Genomic DNA, 21,049 nt, shown 5'->3' on the forward strand with positions numbered 1-21,049 from the left:
CGCACAGCCCTCCACGTGCTCGCCAGAGGTAGCCTGACTGCCATTAGATGCCAGACCTCATGTGGCTGGAGTGTGTCAGCAGTTCCTGCAAAATGAAGGCATTGAAGCTATGGACTGGCCCGCCCGTTCCCCAGACATGAATCCGATTGAGTACATCTGGGACATCATGTCTCGCTCCATCCACCAACGTCACGTTGCACCACAGACTGTCCAGGAGTTGGCGGATGCTTTAGTCCAGGTCTGGGAGGAGATCCCACAGGAGACCATCCACAACCTCATCAGGAGCATGCCCAGGCGCTGTAGGGAGGTCATACAGGCATGTGGAGGCCACACACAATACTGAGCCTCATTTTGACTTGTTTTAAGGACATTACATCAAAGTTGGATCAGCCTGTAGTGTGTTTTTCCACTTAAATTTTGGGGGTGACTCCAAATCCAGGCCTCCATTGGTTAATAAATTTGATTTCCATTGATGATTTTTGTGTGATTTTGTTGTCAGCACATTCAACTGTGTTCTGTACAAAGTATTCAATGAGAATATTTCATTCATTCAGATCTAGGATGTGTTATTTGAGGGTTCCCTTTATTTATTTTTTTTGATACACATACATATACACACACACACTTTTTAACATTGAAGTGAAAGTTATATTTTAACCTCTCAACTTTCTGCTGTTTACAAAATATTTTTGTGAGCTGTGTCTTTTAAACTAGAAACAAATATGATACTTGCTGTTGCACTAAAAAGTAAATCAGCCAAAAATGTCAGCAGGCTGCCAGACGGTCAGATTTGCAGCGGCATCTAAACGCTTAAACAACAGTAATCAGTGCTATCTTCGGTGGCTGCTGTTGGAGGCTAGTATTGTCTGTATGTCCATAAATGCATGCATACATGATGTCTGACCTATGTTGGGAAGGAGTTAAATAATTTTGTAAATACTTTCCCAACAACCCTATTAGAACATGTTTTCATTAGCACTCTTCCCACTAGATGAAGCCAAGAATTAGTTTCATAAAAGGAATAGGCTATAAAAAAATGACTAAATTATTGTTTACTTTGGCCAATACTAGCTTTTCCCTGCTAACCTATGAGCAAAATCAAATGTTAGTTGTCTGACAATAAAAAGGATCACAGACATAATTTTCAAGCAACATAAAAAAATCAGGAGCTAGATCCGAATTCTTAAAGCTGGATTCACAGCTACACTGCTCAGTACTTCTGTATCTTGTCCTCTATGTTGTTGCGGCTTCTGAACATGTGCTATAGAGACAGGAGAGCCAGAATTCCTCACACCTTTGTGTAGTGGTAAAGAGAGACATCATAGAAGCTAGTGTTCACCCACTAGCTCAGAAAAAAAAATTAAAGACACAGCATGCAGGTACACTGGTGAAAAACGCAGGATACAAGTCATATAATGGAGAGAAATAGTGTTATGAACACATGCAATGGCTTATGAACCTGAAATGCTTTTAAGTGTCTAAATTGTAAAGTGCTGTGGAATATGTTGGCGCTATATAAATAAAAAGATTATTATTAGAAGTTACACAAGGAACCATCAAAAAGCCAAAGGGTGCTTTCACATTGCATTTTTGTCCAAGTTCGTTGGTCCCGTCGAGGCTTGTATCCAAACTCCCTTGCAAAACGGGATTTGGACATGTGTGCCGATGAGGCCATAGACTAGAATGGTGCTGACAGAGTGAATGTCACTCTGATGTGCATCATTCTCGGGCGTGTACACCTACGGGAGTTGGACAACCAGATGTAGTAGACGGCGTCTGTGTGTCCGTCTCCAGTAGGCATATACGCCCAAAAATTATGCACGTCAGAGCGCATGTAGATTGTCGGCCTATGGCGTTGGCGAATACGTCCGCATCCCATTTTGCGGGGAAACAGGAACGCCAGCCCTTACGGGACCAATGAAGTGGATAACAGCGCAATGTGAAAGCATCCAAAGGGATGGGCCTCCAAAAGCCATGGGGATCACAAGTTAGGGTGGACACTAACACACAGAATTATTTTATGTGTTGTCTATAGTTCTATGAACTGTATGTTTATTTCTGTTAATATCTAATTTCAAAAGAAGTAATCGGGATTTAAAAGAAGGGAAGCTAATCTGGACTAAGCAGTCATGTGCTGCACTCGCCAGCATCACCCATGAGGCCAGCGATTGTCTGCAGCAGTCTTGTATGTGATGTATGGCACGTGACCAGCTACTGGATCACTGTGGTGGAGCTGGAACAGAGGGACATAGGTGACCTATGCTTATTTTCTTCTGTTAGGAAATTATTATAAAAACCTGTAATCCCCTCTAAGCCATAGATCCTGGATGTGTAGTGAAGAATTGTATGTTTTCCAATTTACAATGCTAACTACCCGCATAAACTGCATTGTACCATACCTAAGTGAAGATGTATGCAAATGGCTGAGACAGTGCAAGAAAAATGTGTGGAAGCACATCCCCATCTAATACTGGGACTCTCCAAAAATATCCTAAAAAAATAGAAATCCTACCAGCCAGGTCAGGTGACAGCAAGGAGTAATAGGCACATCTGCTCAGTACAGGGAGAGAAGCACCTGCAACCATGGATCAGTTCAGCAGCCCTCTGGATTCCAACAGATAACCACTTCTCACGGATCATTTGTTAGACTACAAGAAAATGGCCGCCGCCCTCCATTGCTGAGGACACATTCTACTGTACTACATCTCATACCATTCACCAGTTGACGGTCTCGGAGCAGTGACGTAATTTACGAGTCCTGGGTAGCTTGAATATGAGCCATAGCTACAACTCAGACCAAATGGCAAGGAGGCGCGAGGTCTGCTGGCTATGTATGTGGAACGCAACAGCCGGAAGTAACTAGCACCAGCTACCAACTAGCACAACACACTTGTGGAACGCAAAGGCTGGAAGTAGCTAATCATGGCTTCCGGTGGCACAAGGTGAATAGTTGTACTCTCTTAGGTGGGCAGTAATGTCACATAGAGCTGGTGCTAGTCGTGACATGTACCAGTTATTATGAGTTGTCATTATTTTATCCTTGGTTATTATTCACTCTGTCATTACAATGACAGATAGTGTGTCCCATCATAGATACTGCATACATTTACTGCACTCAACGCATACAGTGCTACGTTACCCAGCTTTATATGGCATTGCTACCCCTTTGTAACAAATGGTGCTATGTTTGGAGCAGATCACTAGTGCCCAGACTTGTCAGCATTTGCTTTCCAGTACCTCTATGCTGATCACACCCAATTATACACATCTCCTGACATCACCCCCATCTTAATGGAAAATACCAGGGATTGTCTGTCTGCTGTCACTAACATCATGTCCTCCTTCCATCTGAAACTGAATCTCACCAAAACTGAACTTCTTGTGTTTCCTCCCTCTGCTAACCTACCTATACCTGATATTGCAATTGCCTTGGGTAGTTCAACCATAACTTCCAAGCAGCACCGAACTTTCCTTTAGTCCAGTTTCACGCGTCCTGATTTTTCCAGTACTGGAAAAACCCGTACCGGAGATGTCCTTGTGTGGCAACTGTGTGCTACATCAGTGTGACACTTACTGGCGAATGGGAATCAGTGTACAGTTAGCGCTGTTCCCAAGCGCCGGATGCTGAACGCTGCCCTAATCATTGTCCCTTGCTCAAGCTGTGATCAGCACGAGCAAGGGACAATGTTGGGAGTAGTAGTCTGCTCCCGCTGTGTCCTGGTGTAAAAATAAGAATAAAATAATAAAATCCGTATCCTCACCTGTCCGTAGATGTCCCCTGCTTTAATCCACTGACCGCTGACACTGGGGAGAATGAGCCGCTCCAGCGAGCGGGGCCCTGCAGTGAGCGGAGCTCACTGAGTGACAGGACACCGCTCCAGAGCTCAACGCAGCTCCAGGGCCCGCTCGCTGGAGGAACTCATTCTCCCCGACTTCTCGGTGTCAGCAGTCAGAGGATTACAGCGGGGGACATCTACGGACAGGTGAGTATAAGGTTTTTATTTTTACACCAGGACACAGCGGGAGCAGAATACTACCCTCATCATTGTTCCTTGCTCGCGCTGATCGCAGCGCAAGCAGAGGACAATGATGAGGGCAGCGTTCAGCACCCGGTGCTTTGGAACAGCGCTAACTGTACACTGATTCCCGGGCGCCGGTACGTATCACACGTGAAACATGGATGTCATCCGTGTGTGTTCAGCGTGGGACATTTTGCGGACCGTGCAGTATGTAAAAAACAAACATGTCTACGAGTGGACCACACGGACACACGGTCCGTTGAAACACACTGACGTGTGCAGACTAGTGTTAAGCGAGTATGTTCTGTTCCGAGTATGCTCGGCCAAGCTCCGAGTATTTACAGCTGCTCGGTGTTATGTTTAAATCGCTCCCGTGTGCATGATTTGCAACTGTTTGACAGTTTTATTACATGTGAGGAATGTCTATTTCTTACACATTCCTCACATGTAATAAAGCTGTTAAACAGTTGCAAATCATGCACACGGGAGCGATTCAACCATATCACCGAGCAGCTGTAAATACTCGGAGCTCGGCCCGAGCATACTCGGAACAGAACATACTCGGCGAAAGGGTTAATAGAACATACTCGCTGAACACTAGTGCAGACCCATAGATTTGAATGGGTCTGCGTGTGTCAGTGTCTCCAGTACGTATGGAAACTGTCACCACACGTACTGGACACGCTGTCGTGTGAAAGAGCCCTTACTCCCTATTAGTGTTGAGCCACCCTCGTAGTGTTCGGGTTCGGTTCGTCGAACACCGGGATGTTCGTGGAACTGTTCGTAGAACACTGTCGAACACCGTTAAAACCAATGGCAGGCAAACAAAAACACATAGAAAACACCTTAAAAGGTGTCCAAAAGCTGACAAACTGCTAAGAAGACACTTTCTTTAAAAAAGCCGGCCGGCATTTCAGCATCGGTACCCGACAATTTAGAACAGAAAGAATAGAGCATCACATATAGATTAGATAGATAGAAACATGTCAGTCACATATATTATTATATATGTACACTGATAGTAAGTACACTGATAGTGTTCATTACTGTACTTGTCATGTAGTGTTAAAATAAAGGATTTATTAAAAAAAAAATTGGCGTGGGGTTCCCCGTAATTTTAGTCTCTAGCGGAGGTTAAGCAGACGGCTGGGGCAGATGTTTGAAGCCTGGGAAGGGGGTAATACCCACGGAGCTTCCCAGGCTACTAATATAAGCCCCCAGCTGAATACCTAGCCTTTACTAGCTATTAAAATGGAGGACCCCAAAAAAAATGACGTGGGGTCCCCCCTATTTTAATAGCTAGCAAAGGCTAGGCAAACAGCTGGGGGGTGATATTAATAGCCCAGGAAGGGTGCCATGAATATTGGCCCCCTCCCAGGCTAGAAACACCAGCCGTCAGCCGCCCCAGAAATGGCGCATCCATAGGATGCGCCAATTCTGGCACTTAGCCTCGCTCTTCCCACTGCCCTGTAGCGGTGGCAGTGGGGTAATAGGGCTGGGGTTGATGTCAGCTTATAATGCCAGCTGACATCAAGCCCAGGTTAGTAATGGAGAGGTGTCTATAAGACACCCCCATTACTAACCCCATAGTCAAAGTTAAAAAAAAACACAAACACCCAGAATAAAGTCCTTTAATTGAAATAAACACACAATTCTTTAATGTTCTAAATGAAACCATATTTACCGTATCGCCTATTCCAGCTGAAGCCAATGTCTTCTGCAATAAAAGTAAAATAATAAACCAACCTCATCCTTACCTTTCCATGGTTTCCAGGACAGCTTCAACTCTGCTACATTCACATGACAGGCTGGATCGCAGCCGAAATCTGCCATCCAGCTTGCCATGCCGCAGACACTGAGAAGCGCAGGCATGCTTGCGCTCCTCAGTGTCTCGCTCTGACGGCATCCAGATGAGCCGAGTTCATGTCCAATGAACTCAGCTCACCTCATGCACGTCACTGACAGCGTGGGAGAATTCTCCTGCGCATGCGGTGAGCAGGAGAATTCTCCCACCATGCAATGGCATTGAGATGACAGGCTGGATCGCAGCTGAGCGCTGCCATCCAGCATGCCATTCTTCATAGACACTGCAGAGCGCAGGCATGCTTGCGCTCTGCAGTGTCTCTGAAGGATGACAAGCTGGATGGTAGCGCTCAGCTGCGATCCAGCCTGTCATCTCAATGCAATCCCAGCGTGGGAGAATTCTCCTGCACTCAGCGCTTGAGCAGGAGAATTCTCCTACGCTGGGATGGCATTCTGGGAGTATACATGCCTGCGCTTCTCAGTGTCTGCGGCATGGTAAGCTGGATGGCAGCTTTCTGCTGCGATCCAGCCTGTCATGTCAATGTAGCAGAGCTGAAGCTGTCCTGGGAACCATGGAAAGGTAAGGATGAGGTTGGTTTATTATTTTACTTTTATTGTAGAAGACATTGGCTTCAGCTGGAATGGGCGTGACGGTAAGTATGGTTTAATTTAGAACATTAAAGAAATATGTGTTTATTTCAATTAAAGGACTTTATTCTGGGTGTTGTGTTTTTTTAAAATACTTTACTAGAAATTCATGGCGGTCTTGTCTAATATTGGCGTGACCCCATTAATTTCGGGCTTAGGGCCAGCTGATAATACCAAGCTGGCCCAAGCAGGCATGCTTGCGCTCTGCAGTGTCTCTGAAGGGTAACAAGCTGGATGGCAGCGCTCAGCTGCGATCCAGCCTGTCATCAGAATGCCATCCCAGCGTGGGAGAATTCTCCTGCTCAAGCGCTGAGCGCAGAAGAATTCTCCCACGCTGGGATGACATTGAGATGACAGGCTGGATCGCAGCTGAGTGCTACCATCCAGCTTATCATCATTCAGAGACACTGCAGAGCGCAAGCATGCCTGCGCTCTGCAGTGTCTATGAAGGATGGCATGCTGGATGGCAGCGCTCAGCTGCGATCCAGCCTGTCATCTCAATGCCATTGCAGTGTGGGAGAATTCTCCTGCTCACCGCATGCGCAGGAGAATTCTCCCACGCTGTCAGTGACGTGCATGAGGTGAGCTGAGTTCATTGGACATGAACTCGGCTCATCTGGATGCCGTCACAGCGAGACACTAAGGAGCGCAAGCATGCCTGCGCTTCTCAGTGTCTGCGGCATGGCAAGCTGGATGGCAGCTTTCGGCTGCGATCCAGCCTGTCATGTGAATGTAGCAGAGCTGAAGCTGTCCTGGGAACCATGGAAAGGTAAGGATGAGGTTGGTTTATTATTTTACTCTTATTGCAGAAGACATTGGCTTCAGCTGGAATGGGCGTGATGGTAAGTGTGGTTTAATTTAGAACATTAAAGAATTGTGTGTTTATTTCAATTAAAGGAGTTTATTCTGGGTGTTTGTGTTTTTTTTTAACTTTGACTATGGGGTTAGTAATGGGGGTGTCTTATAGACACCTCTCCATTACTGTGAAAAAAACGGAGAAAACAAGAGTAGTATAGCAAAAGAAAAAATATATTTTTATTTGTAATTCATCACCATAATGATAGAGGGTTATACAAAAATAATAATGACAAGGCAAGAGGATCTAGGAAGGTAGTGCCAGAAAACAAAGTGACCCATGGCAACAAAAATGCGGGACAATCTAAAAGAAAAGGGCATAATCAACTGTACATGCAAAAGGACACTCCATACATGTATAGCCCCACATTATAGCAGTACATGATTATAAAGAATCACCCTTTATAGGGCGCAAGTCATTTAGATAGACAAAATGGACAACATAATGTGCAAAAATCGCAAAATGTAAAATGGTAACATGAGGAGGAAATGCAAAGCCAGAATAGAAAGTACTAGCTGCCATATGCCCATAGAGTGAAATGCATAAGTACACAAGGAATGCCCAAGAGGTAGAAAAAATCACTCACCCCGATACAAATCACCGGGTGACAGAAAGCCCGCAGGATGCCAGGGGAATCACAAGGAGTGCTTACAAGTGGAAGCGCGCCCCGACGCGCGTTTCGCTCTTCTTTTTCAAGAGGCGCTGTGAAGTGTACCTAACAGGACCTGAATATATACGCCCACCGCTAGTCACATGGTGGGTAGGGACGCAGTTCATTGGTGTGGAGCGGCGCGTGTACCCAGAGCCGCGCCCCCCGCCGCACGCATCACAGCCGCCAAGTCCCGAGCGCACGCCCGGGGGCGTGCCTAGGAAACGCCCCCAGGAGCGCGCCGGGGGCAGGAGGCAGCCGGACACGGGCGCGGGCCAGCCCAGGACCGGAGGACACGCGCACCACCAATGTATGAATGAAGGTAATGGATAGAAATATGCACAAGGGACAGAGAGCATATAATAAAAAACATCAAATGAGATCAAATACTCTCTGTCACAGAACAATAAATATGATAACTTAATGGGGCATCAATACGACAAGGATCCAAAAACAGTCACATAAATAATTAAGATAAATTCCCAAAGTGGATATAAATCACAAGATAAATACATGGATACAAGTCAACATAGAACCATTTCCCACATAAACAGGAAAGGTGATAATCATCTAAAGGCTCTTGGGAAATGATCCGGGTTATCGGCTGTAGGATATCTTGAACAGTAGATAAAAAAGGGTCCATAAGGTGCACAATAGTAAGGGGTTCATAGCCACGGATCTAAAAAAGTAAGAAAAAGAAAAAGTAAAGAACACACAATTAAAAATAGGCTAAAAACTGAAGCACGGACTAAAGGTCAGAAGAAGTAAGCGCTGAGGGAGAGCATCACCAAGCAAAAGGGCCCAATCATAAAAATGAGGAAAAATTCAAATTTTCATTAAGGCCGCGCGGTACCAGGGTATCCAGGGTGCTGATCCATCTGGCCTCTTTTTGTGCAAGGCACAATTTATAGTCACCACCCCGAGAGCCCAGATGCACCACATCAATTCCACGCACCATCAGGCTGCGTGGATCACAATCATGAACTTGTTTAAAATGTCGTGGTAAAGTTCTGAGCACCCGGGGATCCGACACAGATCTAGCCGCGCTAATGTCCCGAACATGCTCCCGCACCCGAATCCTCAATTCCCTTGTAGTAAGACCCACGTAAATCTTTTGACACCCACACGTGGCATAATAAACCACGTGTGTTGTACTACAGGAAATATATCTGAGAATTCGGTATGTCCGGGAGCCATCTGAGTTCATAAAGGTAGAACAACGAAGCACGTTAGCGCAAGCTACACAGTGGCCACATGGATAGGATCCAACCCTGGGACCGCGCGACCCAAAAGGGTTAGGTGCTGGTGGGACATAATGACTTGAAGTAACCAGATCACCCAGATTCCTGGCTCGTCTGGCAGTCATAAGTGGAAATTGTCCCACCACATCCCTCAGAGATGGCTCCGCCCCAAGAACACTCCAATGTCGTGAGAGGACCCGCCTCATAGTATCCCACTCATGATTATAAGTGTAAATGAAGCGGGTCCTCCCAGGATACTCAGACGGTGGCGATCCCGGAGGGGGGTATAGTAGACTGCTGCGGGGGGTGCTACGGGCCCTACCATAGCCACGGCCGATGCAACGGTTACTATAGCCTCTCTGTTTGAAGCGTTGAGTCAAAACTGCCGCCTGCTTTTCAAAATTGGCCTCCGTCGAGCAGATGCGCTTAATCCTGAGGAATTGTCCGACCGGAACGGCCCTAATTGTAGAAGGAGTATGACCAGAGGCAGCGTGCACCAAAGAGTTCACAGCCGTGGGCTTCCTGTAGACGTCAGTCTGAATGAGGGAGTGTGAGTCCACCACCAGAGTGACGTCCAGGAAGTCCAGGCGTGTAAGGCTATGGGTATACGTTAGTTTAATACCCCACTCATTGATGTTAAGCCGCCTCATGAAGTCATCAAGCTCCTCCGCCGACCCCCGCCAAAAAAATAGGACATCATCGATGTACCTGAGCCATGCCACGACCCGGTCGGCGCCCCGGACACCATCGTCCCCAAAAATTACCCTCTCCCAGGCACCAAGGAAGAGGTTTGCATACGATGGTGCACAGGCCGCCCCCATGGCCGTGCCACGACGCTGCAGGTACACCGTGTCTTTAAAAAGAAAATAATTATGGCAGAGGATGAAGCGGAGGAGCTCGAGGATAAATTCCCGTGAAGGGCCGTCCAGGTCAGAACCCCCAAGAAAGAGCTCGACGGAGGTCAGACCAAGATTATGATCAATACAGGTGTACAGACTCTCAACATCGGCCGTGACCATAATAGTGCCTGGTTCCAAAGAGATGCCATCAACCCTAGTAAGGACGTCCGTCGTGTCCCGCACATAAGAGGGGAGAGTCCCTACAAGTGGTCTAAGATGACTGTCAACATATTGAGAAATTGGACCACAAAGACCTCCCAAACCGGACACGATCGGACGTCCAGGAGGGTTAGTGGCATCCTTATGTACTTTGGGGAGTAGATAAAAAGTAGCTGTTTTGGGAGACCGTACAGTCAAAGCCCCCACAGTCTTCTTGTCTATGATACCCCTCTCACAGGCCCGGGCCAAAATACCCTGCAGGGTGGCAGAGAAGGAGGCAGTGGGATTATATGACAACTTAGAATAAGTGTCCTTATCTCTCAACTGTCTCAGGGCCTCCCTCTCATATTTGTGGTGGGGCCACAGGACGATGTTTCCTCCCTTGTCAGCCGGCTTAATGACTGTATCCTTAAGTGTTTGTAGTTGTTGAATCGCCAAACGTTGGGCGGAGGTTAGATTATCTAACCTTCTTCGTGTGGAAAGTTTCTTGAAATCCTCCGCCACTAATTTCACAAAAATCTCCACTGCCGGACAAATGGACAAGGGAGGGAACCTCGTTGACTTAGGATGCCTAGCCTGTGGTAACCCACCTGAGGGAGGAGTTGTTTGTTCAGCTAAGAGATCCTCCAGATGTTGCAAAGCCTCCTCCTCCGTCACCGCTGGGGCCTGATCACCATCCGACCTGAAATGGAGTTTTTTTAAAATCAATTTCCGAGCAAACAGGTGGAGGTCCTTGAGGGCCGTAAAGTAGTCAAATGAACTAGTAGGAGAAAATGACAGGCCCATACCAAGGACCTCCATCTGTGTCCCGGTCAAGATATGATTGGTAAGGTTCATGACACGGAGCCCCCCACAGGGATCACCAACCTGAAACGGGACCGTCTGTTTCCTCCTATTATTCGGTCTCGTTTGAACAGTAGATCGAATAGCGGAGCCCCCCTGAGAATCCACGCTAATAGCAGGTAGTTGGCCCTCACTCGAGGTTCCCGAGGCAATCGAGGTGGACCTAGATCGTGCAAAGGAATTATTACGAGATCTCGGTCTTACATTAGCAACCGGTGATCTCCACCGGTACACTCTATGGTTGGACTTATCCAGTGTATCACGTTGAAATTTTTTTGTTTTCAGAACTTGAATCTCTTTAACAAGTTTCTGACAATCAAGGTCAATTTCCTCCTGCAATTTCTTAAGATCATCACTGGGTAAGTCCTTCTTCAGTTGTGCCTGTAGAAGATCAATCTCTGATTCCAAATCCCTAAGGGATTTGTCACTTTGCTCCCTGAGAAGACCCAAGAAGCCAAGTGAACACTCGTTTGCCAGGGATTCCCAGTTATTTTTAAAGTGTTCATCTTCTATTTTAAAAGAAGGAAAAATCTGTATCCTTAAACCTCTAGGAATCAGAGATTTCTCAATGTATTTGGTAAGGAAAGCGTGGTTCCACCAGGTGCGACATCTCCGTTTAATTAGGGCCTTAAAATTGGCAATGCTCTCCCTCAGCGTCCGATCTGTATCCGGCACCACCAAACCCCCATTGCCAGATAACTCATCTAACTGCGCGAGCCACGTGGTATCTCGCGCACGAAAATCCATTGTAGGCCAAATGGGAACTGTAAAAATACAGAAAGACATACATAAGAACAAGACTGGCCAAATAAATACTATGGTATGGAACATGGTGCTATGACATATTGTCCGGCACCAGGTTCAAATTGCCTACTCACATTCAATATGAAAAAACCGGAGAAAACAAGAGTAGTATAGCAAAAGAAAAAATATATTTTTATTTGTAATTCATCACCATAATGATAGAGGGTTATACAAAAATAATAATGACAAGGCAAGAGGATCTAGGAAGGTAGTGCCAGAAAACAAAGTGACCCATGGCAACAAAAATGCGGGACAATCTAAAAGAAAAGGGCATAATCAACTGTACATGCAAAAGGACACTCCATACATGTATAGCCCCACATTATAGCAGTACATGATTATAAAGAATCACCCTTTATAGGGCGCAAGTCATTTAGATAGACAAAATGGACAACATAATGTGCAAAAATCGCAAAATGTAAAATGGTAACATGAGGAGGAAATGCAAAGCCAGAATAGAAAGTACTAGCTGCCATATGCCCATAGAGTGAAATGCATAAGTACACAAGGAATGCCCAAGAGGTAGAAAAAATCACTCACCCCGATACAAATCACCGGGTGACAGAAAGCCCGCAGGATGCCAGGGGAATCACAAGGAGTGCTTACAAGTGGAAGCGCGCCCCGACGCGCGTTTCGCTCTTCTTTTTCAAGAGGCGCTGTGAAGTGTACCTAACAGGACCTGAATATATACGCCCACCGCTAGTCACATGGTGGGTAGGGACGCAGTTCATTGGTGTGGAGCGGCGCGTGTACCCAGAGCCGCGCCCCCCGCCGCACGCATCACAGCCGCCAAGTCCCGAGCGCACGCCCGGGGGCGTGCCTAGGAAACGCCCCCAGGAGTGCGCCGGGGGCAGGAGGCAGCCGGACACGGGCGCGGGCCAGCCCAGGACCGGAGGACACGCGCACCACCAATGTATGAATGAAGGTAATGGATAGAAATATGCACAAGGGACAGAGAGCATATAATAAAAAACATCAAATGAGATCAAATACTCTCTGTCACAGAACAATAACCTCTCCATTACTAACCTGGGCTTGATGTCAACTGGCATTATAAGCTAACATCAGCCCCAGCCCTATTACCCCACTGCCACCGCTACAGGGCAGTGGGAAGAGCGAGGCTAAGTGCCAGAATTTGTGCATCCTATGGATGCGCCATTTCTGGGGCGGCTGACGGCTGGTGTTTCTAGCCTGGGAGGGGGCCAATATTCATGGCACCCTTCCTGGGCTATTAATATCAGCCCCCAGCTGTCTGCCTAGCCTTTGCTAGCTATTAAAATAGGGGGGACCCCACGTCATTTTTTTTTGGGGTCCCCCATTTTAAAAGCTATTAAAGGCTAGGTATTCAGCTGGGGGTTGATATTAGTAGCCTGGGAAGCTCCGTGGGTATTACCCCCTTCCCAGGCTTCAAACATCTGCCCCAGCCGTCTGCTTAACCTCCGCTAGAGACTAAAATTACGGGGAACCCCACGCCAATTTTTTTTTTTTAATAAATCCTTTATTTTAACACTAAATGACAAGTACAGTAATCAAAACTATTCCTGTACTTATTATATATGTGACTGAAATGTTTCTATCTATCTAATCTATGTGTGATGCTCTATTCTTTCTGTTCTAAATTGTCGGGTACCGGTGTATGCCGCTGCTGAATTGCCGGCTTTTCATGTTTCACTGTGAGCACTGTTCCCATCGATTTGGGCAACCACTGTAATGCCACAACCACAATGGCTGTGGCATTACAGTGAGTGGCAGACAATCCCTGCATGATGTGAAAAAATCCAGTTACGCTTTTGGTGCACGAACAGTTATCGAACATAACCTCGAACAGCTGAGTTTTTTGCAAATCGTTCGCGTTCGTTGAACGACTCGAACACTGCCCAAAACAGCTCGAATTTGAGATTGGTGAACAGTTCGAGATGAACACCGCTCATCTCTACTCCCTATATAAAATCACTCACTCTCTTATGTCACCTGCACCTTAAAAACATCTCCAGAATCCGACCTTTTCTCACCTTTGAAAGTGCAAAAACTCCTACTGTCACTCTTATTCATTCTTGTCTGGGTGGCTGCAACTCTCTACTGATTGGTCTCCCTCTTCCTAAACGTTCTCATTTCCAATCCGTTCTGAATGCAGCAGCCAGGGTTGTATTTATTTCCAGCTGCTACACTGATCCCTGTGCCAGTCATTGCACTGGTTATCCATCAGGTACAGAATACAAAATAAATTCATCACTCTCACCCACCAAGGTCTCCACAGTTCTCCACCACTATACAGTGGCAAGTAAAAGTTTGGGCACCCCTGGCCAAAATGACTGTTATTGTGAACAATTAAGCAAATTAAACACACATCTTTTACATTTTAAAAATTCCAAAAAGGAAAATGGGCTGATGCAACAGTTTGGGCATCCTGCATGGTTAGTACCTAGCAGCACCCCGTCATGCAAGTATCACAACTTGTAAAAGCTTTTTGTAGCCAGCCAAAAGTCTTTCAATTCTTGTTTGAGGGATTTTCATCCATTCTTCTTTGGAAAATTCTTCCAGTTCTGTGAGATTCCTGAGACGTCTCGCATGCACTGCTATTTTGAGGTCTAGTCACAGATTTTCAATGATGTTCAGATCAGTGGACTGTGAGGGCCATTGTAAAACCTTCAACTTGTGCCTTTTGAGGTAGTCTATTGTGTAATTTGACGTGTGTTTAGGATCATTATCCATTTTTAGAGGCCATCCTCTTTTCAACTTGAGCTTTTTTACAGATGGTGTTATGTTTGAATCAAGAATTTGTTGAAATTTCATTGAATCCTATCTCCCCTTTACCCGTGAAATGTTCCTTGTGCCATTGACTGCAACACAACCCCAAAGCATGATTGATCCACCCCCCATGCTTAATGGGGTTGTTCGGTCCAAATTGATAAGTCTGCAGTCACTCTGACTGCTGCGGGGATTCACCGGTTTCTGACCCGGGACTGGAGGGTACCCAAACTTTTGCATCGGCCCATTTTCCTTTTTGTAATTTTTAAAATTTAAAAAATGACAATATTATTATATTTTTTTGCCTAAAACACAAAGGAAATGTGTCATCTTTAACTTCAGCCCTTTTAGAGATTATTTTATCTTCATCTTACTTAACTGTTCTCAATTACAGTATTTTTGACCAGGGGTGGCCAAACACATATCTTTAGCCTGGCCTACCACCTCACTTCACTTTTTTAACTCTTCGCTCCCCTTTCTAAGTTTTCCTCAGAATCTGGTCAGTCCCATTCATAAGTCTCCACTTCCTCCATCCACCCAATAGCACTTGGTAACTGCACTTAGACATTTATTTTCTGATTTTCTGATGACCGGCTCATGCAACTTATTTGAAATGCCCTATTTATAATGATTTGTGGACCATACATGACAAGCATTTTTTACTTATTGTGTCCCCCCTATTTCCTTATAGATTGTAAGCTTGCGAGCAGGGCCCTCACTCCACTTGAAACTGTTACGTTATGTGTTACTCTGTAATGTCTTTATTGTCTGTACATGTCCCCGCTTAATTGTAAAGTGCTGCAAAATATGTTGAGGCTTTTTAAATACAATTATTATTCATGTATATGTGTGATTTATGTGTTCTTACCTTGCAGTATGTCCAGAAGGCTGATCGTGTTGCCTCCAAGATTGTTCCAGACAGTCTTTTTGAAGTCTTAAAGGGTTATTCTTAAGTTGTGTCATGAGTAGCACACAGCTCTTCAGTCTCCTAACTTCCTTGTGCTGGGAGGTGGGTACTCCTCCTTGATTGACAGTTTTGGTTCAGTAGCTTTGTTCTACTGCTGAGCTTATTATGCTACTGTGACACATTAATGGCCTGTCACTGCATATTCTAAATTCTACACTATCAGCACTATATTTGCATATAGAGATAGTGCCTTTGAACAAGTGCATTACTCAAGTGGGTATCTAATAGGAGAACTGCTCTGGAAACAGCCAGTAGTGAGTTCTAGGGGATTGTGATTTTGCAGAACTGATAACAACAGCTCTGGATCAGGAGCTGAGAGGGTGGTGAGCAGGTAACTGTTGTACAGAAATCAATGGGCTAGAGAGGTGGCTGGGATCTTAGGAGTTAACTTCTTTCCTGGAAAGTAACTAGTGTGCATACTTAGCTGTGCTCTGGTGGTACATCTCTTTTGCAAGAAAGCTGTGCATTATGTAAGATAAAAGTTTTCATAGCAGTAGAAAGACGGCAGATAGAATAAGTAAGTCAGTTGAAAACTTCCTGATTTCCATGCTACCAAACTAAATATACCAATTTCATAACATAAGAATACTCCTTTAATCCAGGTGATCAAACGAAGATATAAAAATAACATCTGTCCCATTTTGCATGCATTCATGACTTATTCACCATTTCTGTCCAGTTCATCTTATCGACTAACAAAAATCCTCTGTTCAAAGGCTAGAGCCCATCCTTAGCGTTCTCAGGGTGGACATGAAGAGGCGTCACCTGCATGAGAGAATGTTAAATGTCACCCTGAAAATCATTTACCTGCTCACCTGACAGTGCTCATCATTATTAACCCCTTCTCAACGCAGGCCAGCTTTTTCAAATCTGACATGTCATTTTATGTGGTAATAACTTTGGAATATTTCTATCTATCCTATTCTGAGACTGTTTTAACACATTGTACTTTGTTAGTTGTAAAATTAGGTCTATGTGATTTGTGTTATTTATGAAAATCTTTTTTTAATTTGGAAAAATAATTTTACTTTTTTTTATTTTATGCCATTAAACTAGATAATCATACCACACAAAACAAGTTAATAAATAACATTTCCCATATGTGTACTTCAGCACCATAGATATGTCATTTTATTTTGTTACGATCTTAGAAGGCTTAAAAATTTAGCAGCAATTTTAAATTTTTTTCAACTAAATTTACAAAACCAACTTTGAGGTGGTTACCAGATTTTTCAGACAATAAGGCCAAATTCACACATTCAGTATTTGATCAGTATTTCACATCAGCATCTGTAAGCCAAAACCAGGAGTGGGTGATAAATACAGAAGAGGTGACCAGTTTCTATTATACTTTTCCTCTGATTGTTCCTCATCTGGTTTTGGCAACAAATACTGAGGTAAAATACTGACCAAATACTGAACGTGTGACTGTGGCCTAAAACGAACCTTAACATAAGACGCACTCCAGGTTTGGACAGCAGAAAATAGGAAAAAAGTTTTTCCTATTAAAAGAAACCTGTTACGTGAAAAAACGCTAAAAGTCTGCAGATATGGGGTTAAACTGCAGGTCAATAGCGTTCTGAAGCTCGCACTTAGAGGATATTCCTCCCGGCAGCGTTTGAATTTCAGTCATAGAGTTGGCACCGACATGGCGTCAGTCACCGCTCAGTACATAGTGAGCATCGGCTGTAACCGCGCCCCCAGCTTCGACTGACAGAAGGCTCAGCATTAGGGCCGGGTCTCAGTTAGTTCCGGGGACGCGGTTACAGCCGTGCCAGTGCCACCCCCAGGCTTTCATGTCTGTATACTCCTTTCCTTTACACCCTGGCCAGAAACATGTCCCTGTACGGTCTGACACAGCCATTACACAGTACATAGTAGGGGCACATGTACAAAATTATCTCTGCACAAGAATATTTTACTTAACCCCTTTACTCCCCAGGGTGGTTTGCACGTTAATGACTGGGCCAATTTTTACAATTCTGACCACTGTCACTTTATGAGGTAATTACTCTGGAACGCTTCAACGGATCCCCCTGATTCTGAGATTGTTTTTTCGTGACATATTGTACTTCATGATTGTGGTAAAATTTCTTCGATATCACTTGCGTTTATTTGTGAAAAAATTGGAAATTTGTCGAAAATTTAGAAAATTTCACAATTTTCAAAATTGTAATTTTTATTCCGTTAAATCTGAGAGATATGTCATACAAAATAGTTAATAAATAACATTTCCCACATGTCTACTTTACATCAGCACAATTTTGGAACCAAAAGTTGTTTTATTAGTGCGCTATAAGGGTTAAAAGTTGACCCGCGATTTCTCATTTTTCCAACAAAATTTACAAAACCATTTTTTTAGGGACCACATCACATTTGAAGTGACTTTGAGGGGTCTTTATGACAGAAAATACCCAAAAGTGACACCATTCTAAAAACTGCACCCCTCAAGGTGCTCAACACCACAGTCAAGAAGTTTATTAACCCTTCACATGCTTCACAGGAATTTTTGGAATGGGGAAGAAAAAAATGAACATTTAACTTTTTTCACAAAAATGTTACTTTAAACCCTATTTTTGCAGGGGTAACCGGAAAAAATGGACCCCAAAATTTGTTGTGCAATTTCCCCTGAGTACGCAGATACCCCATACATGGGGAAAAAAACACTGTTTGGGCGCACGGCAAGGCTCAGAAGGGAAGGAGCGCCATTTGACTTTTTGAATGTAAAATTTGCTTGAATAATTAGTGGACGCCATGTTGCGTTTGGAGAGCCCCTGATGTGCCTAAACAGTGGAAACCCCCCCACAAGTGACACCATTTTGGAAACTAGACCCCTCCGGGAACTTATCTAGATGTGTGGTGAGCATCTTGAACCCCCAGGTGCTTCACAGAAGTTTATAACATGGAGCCGTGAAAATAAAATGTTCACATTTTTCCCAAAAAAATGTTTTTCAGTCCCCAGTTTTGCATTTTCATAAGGGTAACAGGAGAAATTGCACCATGCAACTTGTTGTGCAATCTCTACTGAGTAAGCCGATACCTCATATGTGGGGGAAAACCACTGTTTGGGCGCTCGGAAGGGAAGGAGCGCCATTTGACTTTTTGAATGTAAAATTTGCTTGAATAATTAGCGGATGTGCCCATGATGTGCCTAAACAGTGGAAAACCCCCACAAGTGACACCATTTTGGAAACTAGACCCCTGAGGGAACTTATCTAGATGTGTGGTGAGCACCTTGAACCCCCATGTGCTTCACAGTTTAGAACATGAAGCCGTGAAAATAAAAAAATCTAACTTTTTCCACAAAAATGATCTTTTTGCCCCATTTTTTTAGTTTCACAAGGGTAAGAGGAGAAAATAGAACCTAGAAACTGTTGTGCAATTTCTCCTGAGTACGCCAATACCCCATATGTGGGGAAAATACAGTGTTTGGGCGCACGTCAGGGTTCAGAAGGGAAGGAGCACTGTGTGACTTTTTGAATGCAAAATTGCCTGGAATCAAGAGCGGACGCCATATCGCATTTCGGGAGCCCCTGATGTGCCCAAATAGTGGAAACCCCCCACAATTGGCTCCATTTTGGAAACTAGACCCCTCAAGAATTTTATCAAGGGGTATAGTGTACATTTTGAACCCAAAGGTACAACAGAATTTGATAACATTAAGTCATCATATTGAATAAGTTGTCATTAGTCTTGAGCGCAAGTGTTCGCTACTTGAGCTTGCATCGGGTACTCAGGTATGCACCAAGTATCGCGGGTGCTCGAATGACATGCTCGAGTCCCCGCCCCGCATGTTTCACAGTTGTTAGACACCCAAAAAAAAACATGCGGGGATCGCTTGTGCATGGCAGGCGATCCCAGCAATGTTTTTTTTTGGCCGTGAAGCATATGGGGCAGAGACTCGAGCATGTCACTCGAACACCCGCGATACTCAGTGCATACCCGAATACCCGATGCAAACTCAAGTAGCGAGCACTTGCGCTCAACACTGGTCGCCATATTGTCATCATTTTTTTTTTTCTTTACTTTTGAAAAAACCCCAACCCTAGCCCTAGCCCAACCGTAACCCTAGAGTTTTTTTTTTTTCACCATTCCTTGTGTGGTATAAGTGATTAGACTACTTTATTCTTCGGGTCGGTGTGATTACAGCAATACAAGATTCATATCGGGTTTTTATGACTGACAGCTGTCACACACTAAAAGTCGCTTTTTTTGCAAAGACTAGTTTTTGCATCGCCATGTTTTGAGAGCTATCATTTTTCCATATTTCGGCCGACAGAGTCATGTGACGGCTTGTTTTTCGTGGGACAAGTTGACCTTTTTATTGGTGCCATTTTCGGGCACGTGACATTTTTTGATCGCTTTCTATTCTGATTTTTGGGAGGCAGAATAAGCAAAAACCAACAATTCAGGAATTGTTTTTTCTATGCCGTTTCGCGTGTGGTAAAATTGATAATGCAGCGTTATTCTTCGGGTCAGTGCATTTACAGCGGTACCGCATTTATATAGTTTTTTTTATGTTTTGGCGCTTTTACACAAAAACGATTTTCTAGAAAAAATAAACATTTTTATCACTTTATTCTGAGAGCTATAATTTTTTTTTTTTCGGACAATGGAGCTGTGTGGTGGCTTGTTTTTTTGCGGGACAATATGACGTTTTCAGCGGTACCATTTTTATTTGCATTCGTCTTTTTGATCGCGTGTTATTCCATTTTTTGTTTGGCGGTATGATGATAAAGCATTATTTTTTGCTTTGTTTTTAATTTTTTTTTTTACCGTGTGCGCTAAAGGGGTTAAGTAGTGGGACAGTTTTATAGGTCAGGTCGTTCCGGACACGGCGATACCATATATGTGTACTTTTATTGGTTTATTTTTTTTTTTCATAATAAATAAATATTATGGGTTCAATATTTTTTTTTTCATAATAAATAAATATTATGGGTTCAATATATTTTTATTTTTTGGGGATTATTTTTTTCATTTTTATTTTTATATTTTTACAATTTTTTTTTTTTTCTTTCACTTTTCTACTTTTTTTTTTAACTTTTACACATTGTCCCACTATGGGACTTTCACTTTTTGCTGCCTGATCGGCTGCATGGCATAGAGAGCAGCAGCTCCCTTTGTCATGCAGCCTGTCAGTGCTGCACACAGGGGAGACATTACTTTGGTCGCACACTGCGCATGACCAAAGTAACGTCCTGCCTCCTGGTGACCCGGATGTTGTCATGACGACATCGGGTCATCATGGCAACATCCGGAAACCGCTGCAGACATCGCTGGACGCCGGCAGGAGAGGTGAGTATAACGATCACCTCCCCCTTGCCACCGCAATGCTGCGATCAACTTCGATCGCAGCATTGCGGGGGTTAATGTGCCGGAGCGGTGCGGGACCGCTCCCACCACATAGCAC

At 44.4% G+C, this 21,049-nt stretch overlaps 1 protein-coding gene across 4 annotated transcripts in view; it reads right to left on the reverse strand.

Moving 5' to 3' along the window:
* LOC141273099 (uncharacterized) overlaps window positions 1-2,862 on the reverse strand; it is a 95,175-nt gene extending 92,313 nt beyond the window's left edge. The window contains exon 1 of one of the 4 annotated variants that reach the window (XM_073684478.1): window positions 2,513-2,862. The gene's annotated coding sequence lies outside the window, so the exon portion shown is untranslated. The remainder of the gene's footprint in view (window positions 1-2,512) is intronic. The other 3 variants (XM_073684477.1, XM_073684480.1, XM_073684481.1) reach the window with 3 other exon arrangements.
* Window positions 2,863-21,049: the final 18,187 nt, after the last annotated feature.

This window comes from Phyllobates terribilis, unplaced genomic scaffold, assembly GCF_046119375.1.
Source record: "Phyllobates terribilis strain yellow unplaced genomic scaffold, ASM4611937v1 Scaffold_5__5_contigs__length_657084704, whole genome shotgun sequence".
NCBI classification, from domain to species: Eukaryota; Metazoa; Chordata; class Amphibia; order Anura; family Dendrobatidae; genus Phyllobates; species Phyllobates terribilis.